Below are 19,900 nucleotides of genomic sequence, written 5' to 3'. Positions count from 1 at the left end.
AAAGCAAAACTTGAAGCTTTAAAATCGCTCAATGGTGTTTTCTAAAAATTTTATGAAGCATTTTTTTCAGTAATGTTATTTAAATTTTTAAACTTTACAAAAGACTATATTATAGGGTTAAAAAATAGAGATAGCATCAGATCCCCGAACTCTTACATTTTATTTTGCCAAAATTTCTAAATTTTGCGCCCCCCCCCCCATTTGGACTAAATAAATCCTGGTTAAAGTTTTGATTTAAAATCTTAGGTATTAAAAACAAGGGTTTTATTCCCGATTAAAAAGTAGAGCATTAATGTCTAAGGGGCACTCTTTTTCTTTGACTCATGATACCCGATATTTTTTAGGGCTTTCTGATAATTGCTAGTCGGCCATTTTCTAAGTAAAGCCCCTTTAAAAAATCAAAATTGCAAATTTAAATTATTAAGAAGAAATTATAAAAATTAAATTAATTTTAAGGGTTATATTTTTTCTTAAACCTTTAACCTTTAATTGTTTGAAAGGTTCACTTAATGAAGTGGTTGTATTTCTTTTTTTTGTACTAATCTTTTGGGCTGATGTTTTTAAAAACAAACAAGGCATGAATTAGTTGATTATTTTTGGGTTAAAGGTGCATTTCATTTTAAAAAGGGTTCATTAATACTGACTAGGTTACTGGGTTATAGGCCAAGAAAAAATTAAAAAGATAGAAAATTGTGTATGAAGGCTTTAATTGGGAAAGTTTCCGTATGAAACAAATTTACTGAAATGAATTTTTTTTTTAAATTATTGGATTTGCAAAATCTGTTTGAGGAATATTTTTTAAGGGAAATTGGAAGGTCAAAGTTGAATTTTATATGGAAAGTTAAGGCAAGGTGAATGGGGGAAAAAGGATAAGAGTTTATCTTCTTCAAAAATTTTCCTATGGGCAAAATTTTGTAAAGTCAAAGAATGTTAAAGAATGTTTGTGATAAGATTTTTGGCAAGATCATTTTTTTTAAACCCCAAGTTGCGGCCCCTTAAAAGTCTTTTAGAACATAAAAACAGGTACAAATTGTTGCAAGACAAATTTTTCAAGATTGATCCCCAAAAACCCCTGAGTCATTGCTCTTGAGTAATTCTTAATAGGAATTCTTATTGTTTTCTGTCGATTAATAGGAAACCAAATCAAAAATTTTTTTTTAAAAAAGCGATACAGAGTAATGTATTTACTTTTTCACAGCTATAAACTAGGGCCCAAAAAAAAAAATCCCTGTTAGCACCATAGGGAGCATCTTTTACCTATCTTTCAGAAAAATTGTAAAATGGTCAAATACAAGCTTTTGGGTTTTCTTGGGTAAAAAAAAAAAACTTAAAAAAATGGTATTTTAGTCCCTGAAAGGGTAGTAGAGATATTTTTACCTGTCTAAAAGGGCAAAATAGAAAATTTTCAGGATTTTAAATTTATGTTCAACTGGTCTCTGTGTTTTAAAGTCACCCGGTATTTGTAAAAGGGGGAAGACTCGGTTGGAAACTAAAACCCTTTGGGTCAAAAAAAATTCACGAAAAAACCTTGGTTTCCTTAGTTATATTACCTTTTTGATGTAACAGGTCAGGCAATCTAGCACTATTTTGGGCCGCTTAGTTTTTTAAAAATTTTAAACAATTTTTAAGCAATTTTTGGGAAAGTTTTGGGGTTTGAAAAATTTTTTAAAATTGATGTTGCATTTGTTATGGGTTTTTAGGGGAAGGACTTTTTTTTTACTTTTTTCTCACTGTCACTAGTGAAAAGGGAGCTTTTGTGATCATGCAGCTCCGTCGTCCGTCCGTGCGTAAATTTTCCTTGTGAAAATTAGAAGGGCCCTTTTTTTTTGGGGTCTTTTTAAAATTGGTCAGAATATTTATCTTGATGATATCTAGGTCAAGTTCGAAATTGGGTCACGTTCCATCAAAAACTAGGTCAGTAGGTCTAAAAAAAGAAAAACCTTGTGACCTCTCTAGAGGCCATATATTTCATAAGATCTTCATGAAAATTAGTCAGAATGTTCACCTTGATGATATCTAAGTCAAGTTTGAAACTGGGTTACGTGGGGTCAAAAACTAGGTCAGTAGGTCTAAAAATAGAAAAACCTTGTGACCTCTCTAGAGGCCATATTTTTCATGAGATCTTCATGAATATTGGTCAGAATGTTTACCTTGATGATATCTAGGTCAAGTTCGAAACTGGGTCACGTGGGGTCAAAAAGTAGGTCATTAGGTCTAAAAATAGAAAAACCTAGTGACCTCTCTAGAGGCCATATTTCTCAATGGATCTTCATGAAAATTGGTGAGAATGTTCACCTTGATGATATCTAGGTCAAGTTCGAAACTGGGTCACGTGGGGTCAAAAACTAGGTCAGTAGGTCTAAAAATAGAAAAACCTTGTGACCTCTCTAGAGGCCATATTTCTCAATGGATCTTCATGAAAATTGGTCAGAATGTTTACCTTAATGATATCTAGGTCAAGTTCGAAATTGGATCACGTGGGGTTAAAAACTAGGTCAGTAGATCTAAAAATAGAAAAACCTTGTGACCTCTGTAGAGGCCATATTTTTCATGAGATCTTCATGAATATTGGTCAGAATGTTCACCTTGATGATATCTAGGTCAAGTTTAAAAGTGGGTCACGTGCCTTTAAAAACTAGGTCATTAGGTCAAATAATAGAAAAACCTTGTGACCTCTCTACAGGCCATATTTTTCAATGGATCTTCATGAAAATTGGTGAGAATGTTAAGCTTGATGATATCTAGGTCAGGTTCATAACTGGGTCATGTGCGGTCAAAAACTAGGTCAGTAGGTTGAAAAATAGAAAAACCTTGTGACCTCTCTAGAGGCCATATTTTTCACGAGATCTTCATGGAAATTGGTGAGAATGTTCACCTTGATGATATCTAGGTCAAGTTCAAAAGTGGGTCACGTACCTTCAAAAACTAGGTCATTAGGTCAAATAATAGAAAAACCTTGTGACCTCTCTAGAGGCCATATTTTTCAATGGATCTTCATGAAAATTGGTCAGAATTTTTTATCTTGATGATATCTAGGTCACATGTGCTCAAAAACTAGGTCACTATGTCAAATAATAGAAATAACAACATCATACTCAGTTCAACACTGGGTCATGTGGGGATAGGTGAGCGATTCAGGACCATCATGGTCCTCTTGTTAAGATAGTAGGAGTGAGCTTTTTTCCTTTTGTTTTATTTTTCTGCCAATCTTCCATACTGCTGAGGAGGAGATGCTGCTTCAGAAGATTGGCAGAGTTGCATTTTGTTACAGCTGCCAAGGCCTGACAGATCCCTTTACTATTGATCGAGACATGCTAGCGTGACTATCGAGGACAATCGGGTGCCTATATGTCCGCAAGATTTTGACGTGTTGGAGTAACTGGTTCTACAATTCTGTGCCCGCAGTGTTAAGATGAAGGTTATTCCTTTGTTTTGAGAAATGGGAATCGGGGATTGTGAGGATTTTAATTTCTTTCAGGTACACAGCCTGCCAGTGACAACTGACTGTGTGTCCCGTCCATACATACAGTCGGCAGGATTTTCTTTCAGCCTCAAGACCTGCCTAGGACAACCTTTAAGAGGTGGGCAGGATTTCATCTTTTCCAGGTCCAAGGTCTGCCTAAGACTGCAGAAGATACAGAAGCAGCAGAATATTTCTTTCAGGTTTCAAGGCCTTGCAGGTCCTTTAACTGTTGATCAAGACTGCTATCGTGACTATCGAGGACCCGGTGCCTATATGTCCGCAAGATATAAGCGTGTGGGGGTGACTGATCTGCAATCCTTGCCGGCGGGTTGCTAGATGATGGTTGTTCCTTTGTTGAGTGAGACGGAAACCAGGGATTGCAAGGATTTCTTATTTATTTCAGGTCAATACCCTGCCTATGTCTTCAAATGCATGTTTTACTTGGACGGAACATACATTGGGCAGGTTTTGTATTTTTTTCAGGTTCAAGGCCTGCCAGGACCGGGCAGGATTTTCTCTCTTTCAGATTTCTGTGAATGTTTGCCTTCCTCTACCAGGACAGGCCAGTCTGTCAGAATTGTTTTCATGTAGCTCACTTCTGCAATATTGAATTCTTTCCTTATTTAAGCAAACTTAACATAAAATAATTTTGCATTTTTTTTCCTGTTTTGGCTTATTTAATTTCAGGCTTGAGAGCAGAGACTTTCATTATTTCCATGCATGGAAACTGAAATGATGACGGTCCTTGTGTAGAGATCCAGACACTTTGTTCCCAAGGTGATGTGAAATGGTGCAAAGTGTTGTGTATGTCTTCTGCCTTCACTCTACTACACCACTACTGCCTGGATCTTCAGTATCTTCAGTTAGTACAGGTAAGTATATCTTTTTTAAATTTACTGAATTCAACAATTTCCTTAAATGGATTTGTCCATCATTCAATTTGGGCAATAACATTTATTGTTCCCCTACTGGTTGAAAACCAGTTTCGGGGACTATAGGACTATAGCATTTCTGTCTGTCATTTCGTCCGTCCGCAATTTCGTGTCCGGTCCATAACTCTGTTATCCATGAAGGGATTTTAATATTATTTGCCACAAATGTTCCCCATGATGAGACAATCTGTCATGCGCAAACCCTGGACCCTTAGCTTAAAGGTCAATGTCACATTGGCGGTCAAAGGTCAACAGGGCTTTTTTCCTGTCCAGTTCATAACTCTGCCATCTATGAAGGGATTTTAATATTATTTGGCACAAATGTTCCCTTATACCTCATAATAAGATTGTGTCATGCGCAACTTTCAGACCCCTAGCTCAAAGGTCAAGGTCACACTTGGCAGTCAGATGTTAACATGGCTTGAACAGGGTCTGTTTCGTGTCAGGTCCATAACTCTGTCATTCATGAAGGGATTTTAATATCACTGGCACAAAAGTTTTCCATGATGAGACCACTTGTCATGCAGAAATCCCAGAACCCTGGCTCAAAGGTCAAGGTCACAATTGGAGGTCAAAGGTCAACAGGGCTTTTTTCCTGTCTGGTGTATAACTTTGTCATGCCAAACAGGATTTGAATATTACTTGGCATAAATGTTCACCACTATGAGACGGAGCGTCTTGCGCAAGAACCTGATCCCTAGGTCAAAAATTAAGGTCACACATAGAGGCCAAAGTTCAGATACAAGAATGACTTTGTCTGGAACATTTCTTCTTTTTTCATGGAGGGATTTTGATGTAACTTGGCATAAATGTTCACTAACATAAGACGGATTGTTATGCGCAAGATTCAGGTCCCTGGGTCTAAGGTCAGGGTCACACTTAGAGGTCAAATGCAGAATTCAAGAATGACTTTGTTCAGAGCATTTCTTCTTCATGCATGGAGGGATTTTGATGTAACTTGGCACAATTGTACACCATCATGAGACTGTGTCATGTGCAGGTCCCTTTAGAATTACTTCCTTTTGTTGTTACTATAAATAGCTTATATTGTAACTTTTTCATTACTAGTCATAGGGAAAAATCGAGACCACATTTCTGTAGTACAACATGTATGTTACATCCAATTTTGAGGTGTATTTTGACCTATCTCTGCCTCAGGTAAGGATTTTTGTGTGGACTTAGAATTTTTATTTGATTTTTTTTTTAAGATTAACTTTCCTTAGTTGTTACTATAAATAACTTATATTGTAACTTTTTTTATAACTGACCATTGGGAAAAACCAAGATCACTTTTCTGTAGGGGTGTAACGATACATCGAAATATCGATGCACTGCGATATTGTGTGTCCCGATAGCATGCATCGATAGAAAAGTCACGATCCAATAACAATCGCCGATAGTTCCTTAAATCAAATCGATAGTTTTGAAATTTTAGTAAATACAGAAATAATCAATACTTTATCATGTTTATAAACCAAGAAACAGAGCCAGCTTTCATTTGCGCCTAGTTTACGTCTCCATTACAATAAATAACCTCACTGTATTAAACTACCATAAAGGTCTGAGAAGTCTGGGAGATAATTAATAAATTTAGTTTCTTAAAAACTTTGATTAAATATATTTAAATAACCTGTTAATCTTAAATGAGAAAAAGTACTGTGGACATGGAGAAAGTAAGCTACTTGTATGATATAGCAAACTGTTCGGTAGGGCCCTTCATTTTGTGCTGGTACACCTTAGTCCGATCCGTCAATTTTCGTCTTTTTCAACGCTTTGGGTTATTAAACATGTTGACATTCGCAACAAAATGGCCGATTCGTATGAGTATACCTTGCATAGGTTTATTGTTTTACTTATTGTTTCAAAGCCAAGGAAGGCAAGAAATAGAAAAAATGTTAAAAATATTTAATGTTAGATTTATTTCTGTCCATTTCAATTATACAGACATCTCAATGTGTATTAACAGCAGTTATAAACAGTGCCGTGTCTTACACTGTGTAATAATGCCAGTTGGTAGTTTTACTGTATAAAACATGGTGGCCGATAACTATTGCAATAGTATTGCAATAGTAACCTGCAATAGAATAGCATCGCAATAGTTTTTCAGCAATATCAGTAGTATTGCAATAGTCAAAATTGGCCTCAATAGTCACCCCTACTTTTCTGTGGTACAACATAATGTTACTTTCAAATTTTAGGTGTATTTTAAGGTATCTCTGCCTGGTAAGGAGTTTTTATGTGGATTCAGAAAAACAAAAGAATTACAATAATTGCTACACAACTGCAGAATTAAAATTCCATAAAATTTGCAAATAGAGGTGCTAGTGTAAAGAAATTTGCTATGACTGGCATACATTGTGACATTCTGGCACTCTTGCTTTTTTGTTGCTGTTTTTTTTGGCTCACCTGTCACAAAGTGACAAGGTGAGCTTTTGTGATCGCGCGGCGTCCGTCGTCCGTCCATCCGTGCGTGCGTGCGTCCGTAAACTTTTGCTTGTGACCACTCTAGAGGTCACATTTTTCATGGGATCTTTATGAAAATTGGTCAGAATGTTCACCTTGATGATATCTAGGTCAAGTTCGAAACTGGGTCACGTGCCGTCAAAAACTAGGTCAGTAGGTCTAAAAATAGAAAAACCTTGTGACCTCTCTAGAGGCCATATATTTCACAAGATCTTCATGAAAAGTGGTCAGAATGTTCACCTTGATGATATCTAGGTCAAGTTCGAAACTGGGTCACGTGGGGTCAAAAACTAGGTCAGTAGGTCTAAAAATAGAAAAACCTTGTGACCTCTCTAGAGGCTATATCTTTCATGAGATCTTCATGAATATTAGTCAGAATGTTTACCTTGATGATATCTAGGTCAAGTTCGATACTCAGTCATGTGGGGTCAAAAACTAGGTCAGTAGGTCTAAAAATAGAAAAACCTTGTGACCTCTCTAGAGGCCATATTTCTCAATGGATCTTCATGAAAATTGGTGAGAATGTTCACCTTGATGATATCTAGGTCAAGTTCGAAACTGGGTCACGTGCCTTCAAAAACTAGGTCAGTAGGTCTAAAAATAGAAAAACCTTGTGACCTCTCTAGAGGCCATATTTTTCAATGGATCTTCATGAAAATTGGTCAGAATGTTTACCTTGATGATATCTAGATCAAGATCGAAACTGGGTCACGTAGGGTTAAAAACTAGGTCAGTAGATCTAAAAATAGAAAAACCTTGTGACCTCTCTAGAGGCCATATTTTTTATGAGATCTTAATGAATATTGGTCAGAATGTTCACCTTGATGATATCTAGGTCAGGTTCGAAACTGGGTCACGTGGGGTCAAAAACTAGGTCAGTAGGTCTAAAAATAGAAAAACCTTGTGACCTCTCTAGAGGCCATATTTCTCAATGGATCTTCATGAAAATTGGTGAGAATGTTCAGCTTGATGATATCTAGGTCAGGTTTGTAACTGGGTCATGTGCGGTCAAAAACTAGGTCAGTAGGTCGAAAAATAGAAAAACCTTGTGACCTCTCTAGAGGCCATATTTTTCACGAGATCTTCATGAAAATTGGTCAAAATGTTCACCTTGATGATATCTAGGTCAAGTTTAAAAGTGGGTCACGTACCTTCAAAAACTAGGTCATTAGGTCAAATAATAGAAAAACCTTGTGACCTCTCTAGAGGCCAAATTTTTCAATGGATCTTCATGAAAATTGGTCAGAATTTTTTATCTTGATGATATCTAGGTCACATGTGCTCAAAAACTAGGTCACTATGTCAAATAATAAAAATAACGACGTCATACTCAGTTCAACACTGGGTCATGTGGGGATAGGTGAGCGATTCAGGACCATCATGGTCCTCTTGTTTTTTTTTTACTATAACTTCTATAATAGATCTACCTTTTTGATAATTGGCCAAACTGTAGGTTTTTATACATACAAATTTTAATCCAAGTGTTTTGTTATAACATATTGTATATATAGTACAATATTGTTTATACATTATTGACAGATATCAGTTCATTATGTTATACTGCTGTAGAGAAAATTAGTTGCCTGCCAGTAGGGGACTTTGTATTGAATGGCAATACTTCATTCACTTGTTTATCGAAGGGATGTTAACTGAAAATTTACTGACTGAATAGTGAACAGTGCAGACCTTGATCAGCCTGCAAGGATGTGTAGGCTGATCTCGGTCTGCACTAGCTGCAAAGGCACTATCACTTGCTGCCAGCAGGCTAAAGGTTAAGGTTAATATGTGTGTTGTTGGACTTTGAAATTAGATAATATTACTAATATTAAATTCTTTTATTGTATCTGAGGTTAAATGATTCTTCTTGTTTGTATCTTGTAGGAACTGTGATGACACTGAGGAAATATTCTACAATCTTCAACATGGTTACAGTTGAATTGTGATTTCCACATAGCAATTGCTGTACAGTGTAATGCCAGCATGTATGTTTTTCTAAGCAAGCGACAAGGTGTGTCAATGCGGAAGCTGTGCATCTGGACAGGTAAGGTTTTTTTTTTTTTTAGAATATCATGATTTTGGCTTGATTTTTTGTTTACAATATAGATTCTCTAAAACAGTTTGATACTTTTTTCTCAGCTTGAGTGGCAACCACTAAAATTTAAAAACAATGCCTTTGTCATTGCCATTCTTTACTTTTTGCCAGTTTATCTGTAGGCATCCTGTGAATTTGTTATTATTACATTTAATAGTGTAGAATTTTAAGCAGCCTTTAGGAACTTTGTGTCAACTTCCAGCAAAATCAAGCAAAAGTATAGTTGTTTGGAAATTTTGACAAAGTCCTGCCTTATTATCACATAGAAATTTTAGTGAAGGTTTTATATGGGACTTTGAAGCAGGTTTGTCACTTTCAGCTATTGTTGTACTGAATGACATGTGATTTTGTTAAAATTGAATGTGAATAGGAGTCGGTGAAAGGATAGGTTTATTTATCTTGGCTATGGCAATACACGATAGGATTCTCAGTAAAATGCAAGGATTTTCAAAGTTACTGCCCTTGAATTACTGTATGTTCAGAAAATTGTGTATGCACTTAATACAACTTTGGTATATTTTCTTTGATATTGATCTTACTTATTTCTGCAAAAATGTAGGTCTGAAGATTGATAAAAATGCCAGTTTAGAGAAGTTACTTCAGAGTTATGTCCCTTGAATTTATAAACAATACAACTCCAGAGCAGATCTCTAAGAGTTACTGCATTGATCAGCAGTGTTGATAAATTAATTCCAAGAAGGATGTTCTAAAGTCCAAATTAATGTGCTATATGTAGTGTCTGGCACTATGTAACTGAATGTACAGATATGATCTGGTTAGGTCTTGAGAATATAATCATGGAGAATTCCATCTTGGTAACTCCAGAAAGGTGTATATTATTTTTCACCAAGTACTGAATCCAAGCTTGCTTTGCTTAATCTACAAACTTTTATTTTTGAGCTTTTCTTTCATAAATGAAAGAAAAACATTTTTGCAGTCATTTATTTCTCTGATCTTTGACAAGGAACATTCAGTTGAGAAGGTGGCATGCGTTCCTCCCTTGCACTGTACACCTCCCTCCCTTGCACTGCACTTTGCATGTTTGCTGCTTTCTCAGTAGAAATTTCAAGTTGAAGTGTTGGAGAAATAAGTATGCCTAAATTGGGAGGGAAGATTTGTCTAGTTTTTCATAATTATTTAAATTAAGTAAACAAGCAGTGTTTTAGTATGTGGTGTTTATCAATCCATAATCTGCTATCTGGAGGTATACTGGTGTCACTTGGCTCTAACCAGTAGTCCTTAGGGAAGCGTCACACACTTAGCCACTAGGTCATCATCCATCATTCATTTCATTTAAGATCATCATGAAAGTAATCTTACTTTCTCTTATTTAATGTAGAACAGACAAAATGGAAAGTTCCATGAAATTCATATATTTAATGCTCAAAACTGCCATTCAATGTTCTGGTTACTGGTTATTTGTAATTATAATAACAGAATAAGGCAAAGAGATAAATAAACTGACTCCTCTTTCATTTTGAAATACCCATCATCAGTGCAGGTAAATGCATGACTGCATTAAGAAGTAAAGATTTAACAATTCCTAGCCATTGTGTTACAAATTGGAATACTGGAATTATGTTATTTCATTATATTTTGGCTAGAATTAATGACTCTGTTTTTCAAGGTGATTAATCGTTATTCGGGCATTTTTATAATGAATCATTTAATAAATTCATGTCTGATCCAAATATCCTGGCTGCTCTTCTTCAAATACTTGAATGATTAAGGTACTGGCTATTCATTATTGTTAAATGTTTTATGACTGATTAAGGCAGACAGAGATGTAGGAATATTACCAATTAAGCTTACCCTTTATTGTTACGGACTTTGTCAGGTACTGGCTACATTTTATAAGAATTAACTAAATGGTTACCCCTTATTGTTATGAACTTAAATTGTTAATAGGTACTGGCTACATTTGATAAGTATTAATGGTTACCATTTATTGTAACAAACTGTGTCATTAAGTACTGGCTACATTTATAAATATTAACCTGATGGTTACCCTTTATTGTTACTAACTTTGTTAAAAGGTACTGGCTAGTCATTTTGCAAGTATTAACTTGATGGTTACCTTTTATTATAACAAACTTTGTCATTAATTAAGTACTGGCTACATTTATAAGTATTAACTTGGTGCTTACCCTTTATTGTAACAAACATTGTCATTAAGTACTGGCTACATGTTATAAGAATTAACTTAATTATTATTGCAAAAATGTTTGGCTACTGAACTGCTATTATAGTATTATGCAGGTTGAGTTTCATGCTCATATTTCATGAAGTACATTAATTTTATTTTCAACCATTTGGTTCAATACTGGATGTAATTTTCATATTACATTAGTTAATCATTAACCACATAAAGAAAAAAAATATTTTAAGAAAAGTTACAACCACTGTAATGTTTTAGTAAGTAAATTCATATTTTTGAAGTGTCGGACACTGTTAGGAGGAAGGTGCCAGCCATTGCATTAGGGAAGGTCAAAATTAAGTCACTAACAATGTTGACTATAGTTATATCATATCACCACATTAATTAAGTTAGAGCTGGTTAGGTTGAATAAAGCATATAATGTTAATTAAATGCAGGCATTGATAATGTTCTAGATTAAATGCAGTAATCATAGTAGTGTTTTAGGAAAGATGCCTGCCAATATGCTTTATGCCCCACAGTTAAATACAGTTCAAGATACTACCTTATCATTTACTTGGTCAACTCTTATAGATAGCCAGGCCGGTTTAAACAAAGTCAAGCAGAGGCCAGGTAATATAACTGACTACAATTAAGACTGAAAAGCTACAACTTTCTACATTTAAAAATAATCTGATAGGGATATGGTAGGATAAGACAAAGGCATACTGGCTACAGGTTTCTAGAAACTACCATATCACTGCATCTTAAGGGCTGTATTTTTGGACTATATTTCATTGGATAGGGATGATAAGGTAGAATAAGGTGTTTTTCTGCCACTGTTGGTGTGAAAGAGAACTGTACAATAGTGTTTAAGTCAGCCCTCAAAATAACAATGTAATAGGTACTACCATATCATACAGTGTGTGTGCAACAGTTGTAGCCAGGCCATTTACTTGGTTCAGTGAAAATCCACACATCAAAATCCGAGGGTTGCTGGTCATATCTTTTTTTTTGGCATTTGTAGGACATTTTTTTTTTTTTTTTTGCCATCAATTTTTTATTATACGCGTGTTTGAAAAACGGGAGGTATTATGGGAACGTCCCTGGCGGGCGGGATGGCGGCGTCCACAGACTTTGTCCGGAGCATATCTTCTACATGCATAAAGGGATGTTGATGAAACTTGGCACAGTTGTTCACCATCATGAGACGGAGTGTCATGCGCAAAAACCAGGTCCCTTGGTCTAAGGTCAAGGTCACACTTAGAGGTCAAAGGTCAAATTCAAGAATGACTTTGTCCGGAGCATATCTTCTTCATGCATGGTGGGGTTTTGATGAAACTTGGCACAATTGTTCATCATCATGAGACGGAGTGTTGTGCGCAAGAACCAGTCCCTAGCTCTAAGGTCAAGGTCACACTTAGAGGTCAAAGGATACAAGAAAGAAAACTTTGTCCGGAGCATATCTTCTTCATGCATGGAGGGATTTTGATATAACTTGGCACAAATGTTCATCACCACGAGGCGGAGTGTCATGCGCAAGAACCAGGTCCCTAGGTCTAAGGTCAAGGTCACACTTAGAGGTCAAAGGATACAAGAATGAAAACCTTGTCCGGAGCATTTCTTCTTCATGCATAGAGGGATTTTGATATAACTTTGCACAAATGTTCACCACCACGAGGCGGAGTGTCATGCGCAAGAACCAGGTCCCTAGGTCAAAGGTCAAGGTCACACTTAGAGGCCAAAGGTCAGATACAAGAATGACTTTGTCCGAAGCATTTCTTCTTCATGCATGGAGGGATTTTGATGTAACTTGGCACAATTTTACACCATCATGAGACGAAGTGTCATGGGCAATTCCCTTCTTTAGAATTACTTCCCTTTGTTGTTACTATAAATAGCTTATATTGTAACTTTTTCATTACTAGTCGTAGAAAAAAATTGAGACCACTTTTCTGTAGTACAGCATGCATGCTACATCCAGTTATGAGGTGTATTTTGACTAATCTCTACCTGGTAAAGATTTTTGTGTTGATTATCTTCCCTTAGTTGTTACTATAAATAACTTATATTGTAACTTTTTTTATAATTGACCGTAGGGTAAAAACAAGACCACTTTTCTGTGGTACAACATGGATGTTACTTTCAAATTTTAGGTGTATTTTAAGGTATCTCTACCTGGTAAGGAGTTTTTTTGTGGACTTAGAAAAACAAATGACTTACAATGATTACTAAACAACCACAAAATTAAAATTCCATTTGCAAATACAGGTACTAGAGTAAAGAAATTTGCTGTGACGGGCGTATATTGTGACATTCTGGCACTCTTGTTTTTATATTATTTCAGTGTCCTACCTGAACATTCGTTTAATTCATAACTCACTAATCCTAGTGTGTTTTTTTCAATTATTGAATGTCTTTGAGGGATTCATCCAAAATTTGTCCAAAATTCAGATAATCGTACATCACAGAATCTCAGGGAGAACACTGAATTTCATTGCTAGGACTCTGGTACTGGTGATAAAAGCCAAAGAAAAACTGGCTTCTGGTTAAAATTTAAACTAAACTACTTCTTGCATATTTGATAATTTCTTAATGATTAAATCCTGTAGCTGCTAGGGATATGGTAGAATAAGGCAAAGGTTCAATTCTGGCTACTGGTTTTGTATGAAAACTGCCATATCAACACATTGTAAGGGCAATGTAAATTTGGCCATCATATATATTTGGACAAAATTTCAGTGAATAGGGATGATATGGTAGAATGTAGGAAGATCATCAGCCATTCACTTCTTTCTGAAGCTGTATGATATAAATATCTGCATTGCAAGATAAATAATGAACACATTGTGATTTTCTTAACATTACACCCATACTCATATAGCTTTACCTATACATTTAAATAAAAGTTGAGAGACCTGTTCTAAAGATTGATAAAGGGAGCTTAACCTTAAAACTACTACTGTCGACAGAGTATTTCAACAGTATTTACTGGTACAGAAATTAGGCATTGGGTTAATGGCTGGATTCACTTCTAAAATATTATTTTGAAAAAAAGAGGTCAATAATTGTCCATAATTTCATAGTTCAAAGGTTTTATTTATGATTATTAGATATTATTTGTTTAGAATAATTCTACCATCAAGGAAATCTGAACATTCTCTTTTGAAATAGGTATTACTAACTGACTCATTGATTGAAATTGTTGAAAGAACTGAGGGATGGAATCAAGTCTGTTTTACATAGAATAAGTCAGTCTCTTCTACTTACTTGCTTTTTCTGTCCTCATGGCTATTTGCTCAAAAGCAATTGTCGAACTGTTGTCGGGGTAGATATTCAACCATGGTAGCTGTCCCACACTTTTCCCACAAATAGCTGTCCATTTCTTCTAAGAGTGGAAACTCAGACCAGTTGGTTGTGGCCAAAACTGCTGCCTTGTAGAATTCAACCAAGCCAGCTCTCTCTCAGCTGCTGAGGAGGATATTCCACAAGCCAGCAAACCTCCATACACCTGCCCTTTACTATCCAATAAAGTCCTATAGTTCTGTCCAAATAAGCTGTTGAGACAACTTCAGAAGGAGGAATTCTACCAAGCCAGCTGTACAGTCCAGCTGTTGTGGGAGGAATTCCACCAAACCCCCTAATGTCCTATACTTCTTTCCAAATTAGCTGTTGAGACAACTTCAAAAGGAGGAATTCTACCAAGACAGCTGTCCCATCTATCCAGTTTTTGCAGGAAGAATTCCACCAAGCAACTTGACCCAACCTGCTATTGCTGAGCAAGTCTTCCTAGCCAGCTGTCCCAACAGCTGTTTTGGAGAAATTCCACCAAGCCATCTAATGTCCTATATTTACAGCCAAGTAGGCTGTCAAAACAGCTTTTAAAGGTCCCAACCAACTGTTGAGGAGGAATTCCACCAAGCCATCTGTCCTAACCAGCTGTTGTGGGAGAAGAGCCATCTGTCCTGTACAACTATTTGGAAGGATTCTAGTAATCCATCTGTCGGGTACAGCTATTGAAGCGGAATTCCACTAAGCCAGCTTACCGTTACTGTTGCCATGAGGATAGATTAACAGTGGTAGATGGGAGAAAAACTATTTTGCTCAACTTGTGTTTAGATTTGATACTTCATGTAATATCAAGGGCCAATCAGCAAGGAATTTATTTTTGGTTTTCTAAGCTGGAGTTGTTAAAAGAAATTGAAATAATTACATGTTACTAAACAAAGTAAAATTTCAATTTAGAGTCAGTTTGTCAATACACTTAATTACTGCCTAGGTGTAGAAGCACAACAAAGGAAGAACATTTTCATCAGCAGGTCAGTTTAGTACATATTTAGTTCTGCATAGTGATGGCATAATAACTTAATTTAGTGACAAGTGTTCTGGAAAAATATAGTCTTGTAGATACCAAGTCATCATTCCATTGTAACAGAAAAGATTGAGGTGTTTGTTTAGTTTAAGGTAGTCCAGCAACCTGTTGCCTAAATGACAAATTTACTTAAAATCCTTGGGCCTGTAATCATTTTCATCATTTTCACAATGTGTACAATAGTGTATCAAAAATTGGTTGTACTGTGTCTTCAAATATAATATAATACAATAGAATGCATTTAAGCTTTTGTTTAGTTCAAAATTCTTTATTTGCTAGACAGTCTGCTCAAAGAATTTTTCTCCACATACTGCCTGCACATCTGTTTAGGAATGGCAGCATTTTGGCAACTGAGTTTCTAGTTTTCTGTTTCAAAGACAATCTTGATACTTATAGGTAGTAAGATATTATTTAGAGTTGAAGGTAAAGTACAAAATTGTTCGGTTGTGGTCTTCCTACAGACATTTTTTATTCATTTTTGTGTGTGTTTGAGCTGTGTGATTGTGTTGCTTAACATTCTGACTGCTGAGGAGATACTTCTGTGAGGTTTACTTACCTCCTAGACTGTACTGTGGACTGTACTGCGGACTCACTGTATTTTGGACTGTACTGTGGACTGTACTGTTTCATAGCCACTGTCGAACTTGACAGTCCAGACAATAGAATACCATATCATTATTATTGCTCAATTCTGTAACAGTTACTGTAGCCAGTTCAGAGAATGTTAAATGAAAAAAGTTACTAGAATAATGTTGTGCCATGTAATGCTTTTGTGCATTGAATGACTGTCAAAGAATTACATTGTATAATGCAGTGTAAGAAAGTGCAGTGAATGAATGTTAAATGAATTATATTGTAAAATTGTGTGAGTGAATATCAAAATCAAAATGTTTTAAGTAAATTGTATAATAAAACACAATGACCAGACAGTAGAACTAATGATTTTGTAAAGCAGTGGCAGAGTTAGGTTATTCTGTTAGGGACAGTGGCATGGCGTATTTGTAATTTTTTGTTTTATAAAGTGGTAAGAACTTTTGAGTTTATTTAATTTGTAAAACACAGTGGCAAGGTTAAAGTTGATTTAATTTTTTATCATTCTGGCAAAGTATTTTTAAGTGGATTTAATTTCAAATAGTTTTCAAGTTACAGTGGATAATGCACAAACTCGAGTAAGTTTGCATTTTTGTCTTTCAATAGAATGCCACTCAAAGGTAAAATAGGATTTAGTATTATTCAAATAAATCAGTGGCAAAAACCTTGTATTTCATATAGTATAGAATGGTTGTACAGTAGCCAATTTTTTCTGCAATGAAGTGAAAGTTTGGTTACTCTGTTGAGCTGATTTCAAGTCACTCACATAATCAGCCTCCATTTTACTACAAAGTAAGTTTTTTTTTTTTATTGAGATAGAGTAAAAGTTTAGAAAAGTACATTTTGAAATAAATTACATGTTGCCAGTATCAGCTTTAGGATTTATCTTTCAAACGTTAATTTTTCAAAACATTGGCAAAGTATATCTTTCATTTTCAGTTTTCTTTTGATAAGTCATCTTTGCAATATTTGTTCAGGTGAAGGTTAAAATGTAGGAAGCTGAAATGATAGCAATGCATAATGTAGTGCCAGTAGATTTAAGATAGTCATGAGTTTGCTACACCTTGGAGATTTTTAAACATGTCTTTGAATTATTATAATTTTTGCTTCATTAAATTTTGTTATGGTCTTTAAGATTTAGCAGTAAATTATTATTGTTAACTTTGATAAGTAAAGTTCTGATATGATAGGTTTCCATTGGTGCTGTTTTCTGGCTGTGGCCAAGTTTTTTTCTCCATTTTTTACTGGTGTTGAGGCCTGACAGATCCCTTTACTGTTGATCCACACAGCTATCGATGCCATTTAGGATCCCGGTGACAGTATATCCGCAGCATGGAATCGTGTTGGAGATACTGGTCTACAATATTTGGCCGGCAGTGTTTAGATGAAGGTTTCTCCAGTGTTGAGAGAGATGGGAATTGGAAATTGTCAGGTTCTTTTCGCCTTCCATTTTCAGCATTTGTTTCTTTTCCATATTTCAAGGTCTGTCTGTGATAAATTCTTTGATCCTTTTGACAACCAATCAAGACTACTAACGGTGCCATTAAGGATTCTGGTGACAATATATCCGCAACATGATGTCGTTTGGGAGTAACAGAACTACATTTCTGGGCCAGCGGTTTGCTAGACGACTGTTGTTCCTGTGTTGAGAGAGATGGAATCAAGGATTTTCAAGATTTGTCTCTGTACTAGGTCTTAATCTGCCAGCAATTGCTGATATCTGTTTAACTTGTTTGCAATTACACTGGACAGAACTTCTTTTTTCAAGGACTTTCCAAAACTTAATTTTCAAATGATAAATATGACAGAATTGTTTTGTAAGCCATCTGAATTTTTACCAAGTACTGTCAAATATTTTTTTAATTTTTTGTATTCAGTCTAATTTCTTTTAAGAAGTGTTATAATGTAAGCAGTTTTAAGTTTATTGGACATAAGGCCTTGGTGTAGCTGCTCATGCAGAACAAGCTCACATACACTTTCATAATTATAAAAAATACTTATGACTTATGTTATACTCTCCTGTTGAATATAATTCTTTATACCAAAACGACACATAGGTCAAATAGTTTAGATCAATGAAATGGTAAAAATTGTGACAGTTAATAGCATCTGTTCAGTAACTAAAAGAATTTTCTTGGAAGTAAGTCAGTATCACAGTAGAAATTATTCAAATTTAATAGCCAGTTCCTGACAGTGTCTATTTGCCAATTCTCTGAAAATTGATACTTTCTCTATTTAAATATAAAACTTTTGATAGTATCTCTTGATAACTTGACATCTACTAGATTCAAATATTTTAGGCCATGTTTCTTCCATTCTTTTGGCAGCTTTTTCTTTTCTTTTTATTAATAATTTCAGGATGAGTGGTTGTATTCCAATGGCTGTAAGCATGAAATCACCTTGCCTTGTGTGGAAGACATCTATGAACGGATCAACCAGATGTATACCTTCAATTTAAAGTGAGTATTGTATTACAGAACTTATTTAGACAGGGTTTAGCTAAATCAGTTGTCCGACTTAGACACATGGCTTTCACCTTATTAGTCCCCTACTGGTTGAAAATCAGTTTTGGGGACTATAGGAATCACTTTTCCATCTGTCCTTCCATCCGTCCGCAATTTCGTGTCTGGTCCAAAACTCTGTCATCCATGAAGGGATTTTAATATTACTTGGCACAAATGTTCCCGATGATGAGACATGTCCTGGGCAAACCCCGGACCCTTAGCTTAAAGGTCAAGGTCACAATTGGAGGTCAAAGGTCAACAGGGCTTTTTTCCTATCGGGACCATAACTCTACCATCCATGAAGGGATTTTAATATTACTTGGGACAAGTGTTCCCCATGATGAGACGACATGTCCTGCGCAAACCGCACCCTTTGCTTAAAGGTCAAGGTCACAATTGGAGGTCAAAGGTCAACAGGGCTTTCTTCCTGTCTGGACCATAACTCTACCATCCATGAAGGGATTTTAATATTACTTGGCACAAATGTTCCCCATGATGAGATGACGTGTCATGCGCAAAACCCGGACCCCTAGCTTAAAGGTCAAGGTAACAGTTGGAGGTCAAAGGTCAGTAGGTTTTTGTCGAGTCCGCTTGCAGAAGCGAAGACCTAGTTTTCCAAATGTCTGTGCTGTGTATGTGCGTGCGTCTCTCCGGATTTGTTTGTCTGGACCATAACTTTGACATGCATGGAGCAATCTTTTTATATTTGGCATGAATGTAAACTTCAGTGAGACGGGGTGTCATGCACAAACCCTGGGTTCCTATCTCAAAGCTCAAGGTCACACTTAGAGGTCAAAGGTCAAATTCAGTTATGACTGTCTGAAGCAGTTCTTCTTCATGCATGGAGGGATTTTGATGAAACTTGGCACAATTGTTCACCATCATGAGACGGAGTGTCATGTGCAAGAATCGGGTCCCTAGGTCTAAGGTCAAGGTCACACTTAGAGGTCAAAGGAAACAAGAATGACAACTTTGTCCGGAGCATTTCTTCTTCATGCATGGAGGGATTTTGATGTATCTTGGCACAAATGTTCACCACCATGAGACTGAGTATCATGAGCAAGAACCAGGTCCTTAGGTCTGAGGTCAAGGTCACACTTAGAGGTCAACCAGGTTATTAGGTCTGAGATCAAGGTCACACTTAGAGGTCAAAGGTCAGATAAAAGAAAGACATTGTCCAGAGCATTTCTTCTTCATGCATGGAGGAATTTTGATGTATCTTGGCACAAATTTTCACCACCAGGAGACTGAGTATCATGAGCAAGAACCAGGTCCTTAGGTCTGAGGTCAAGGTCACACTTAGAGGTCAAAGGTCAGATAAAAGAATGACATTGTCCAGAGCATTT

The 19,900-nt window shown here is 36.0% G+C and overlaps 1 long non-coding RNA gene across 1 annotated transcript; it reads left to right on the top strand.

The window, feature by feature from the left end:
• Positions 1–2,465: 2,465 nt before the first annotated feature.
• Positions 2,466–18,742, top strand: LOC128555463 (uncharacterized). Its single transcript, XR_008370074.1, has 3 exons — positions 2,466–4,335; positions 8,740–8,899; positions 18,409–18,742. It is a non-coding gene; the product is annotated as an uncharacterized LOC128555463 (long non-coding RNA).
• Positions 18,743–19,900: the final 1,158 nt, after the last annotated feature.

Source organism: Mercenaria mercenaria, chromosome 3, assembly GCF_021730395.1.
Source record: "Mercenaria mercenaria strain notata chromosome 3, MADL_Memer_1, whole genome shotgun sequence".
NCBI lineage: Eukaryota > Metazoa > Mollusca > Bivalvia > Venerida > Veneridae > Mercenaria > Mercenaria mercenaria.
The sequence above is the reverse complement of the archived record's forward strand: the minus strand, read 5'-3'. Positions and strand labels throughout refer to the sequence as shown.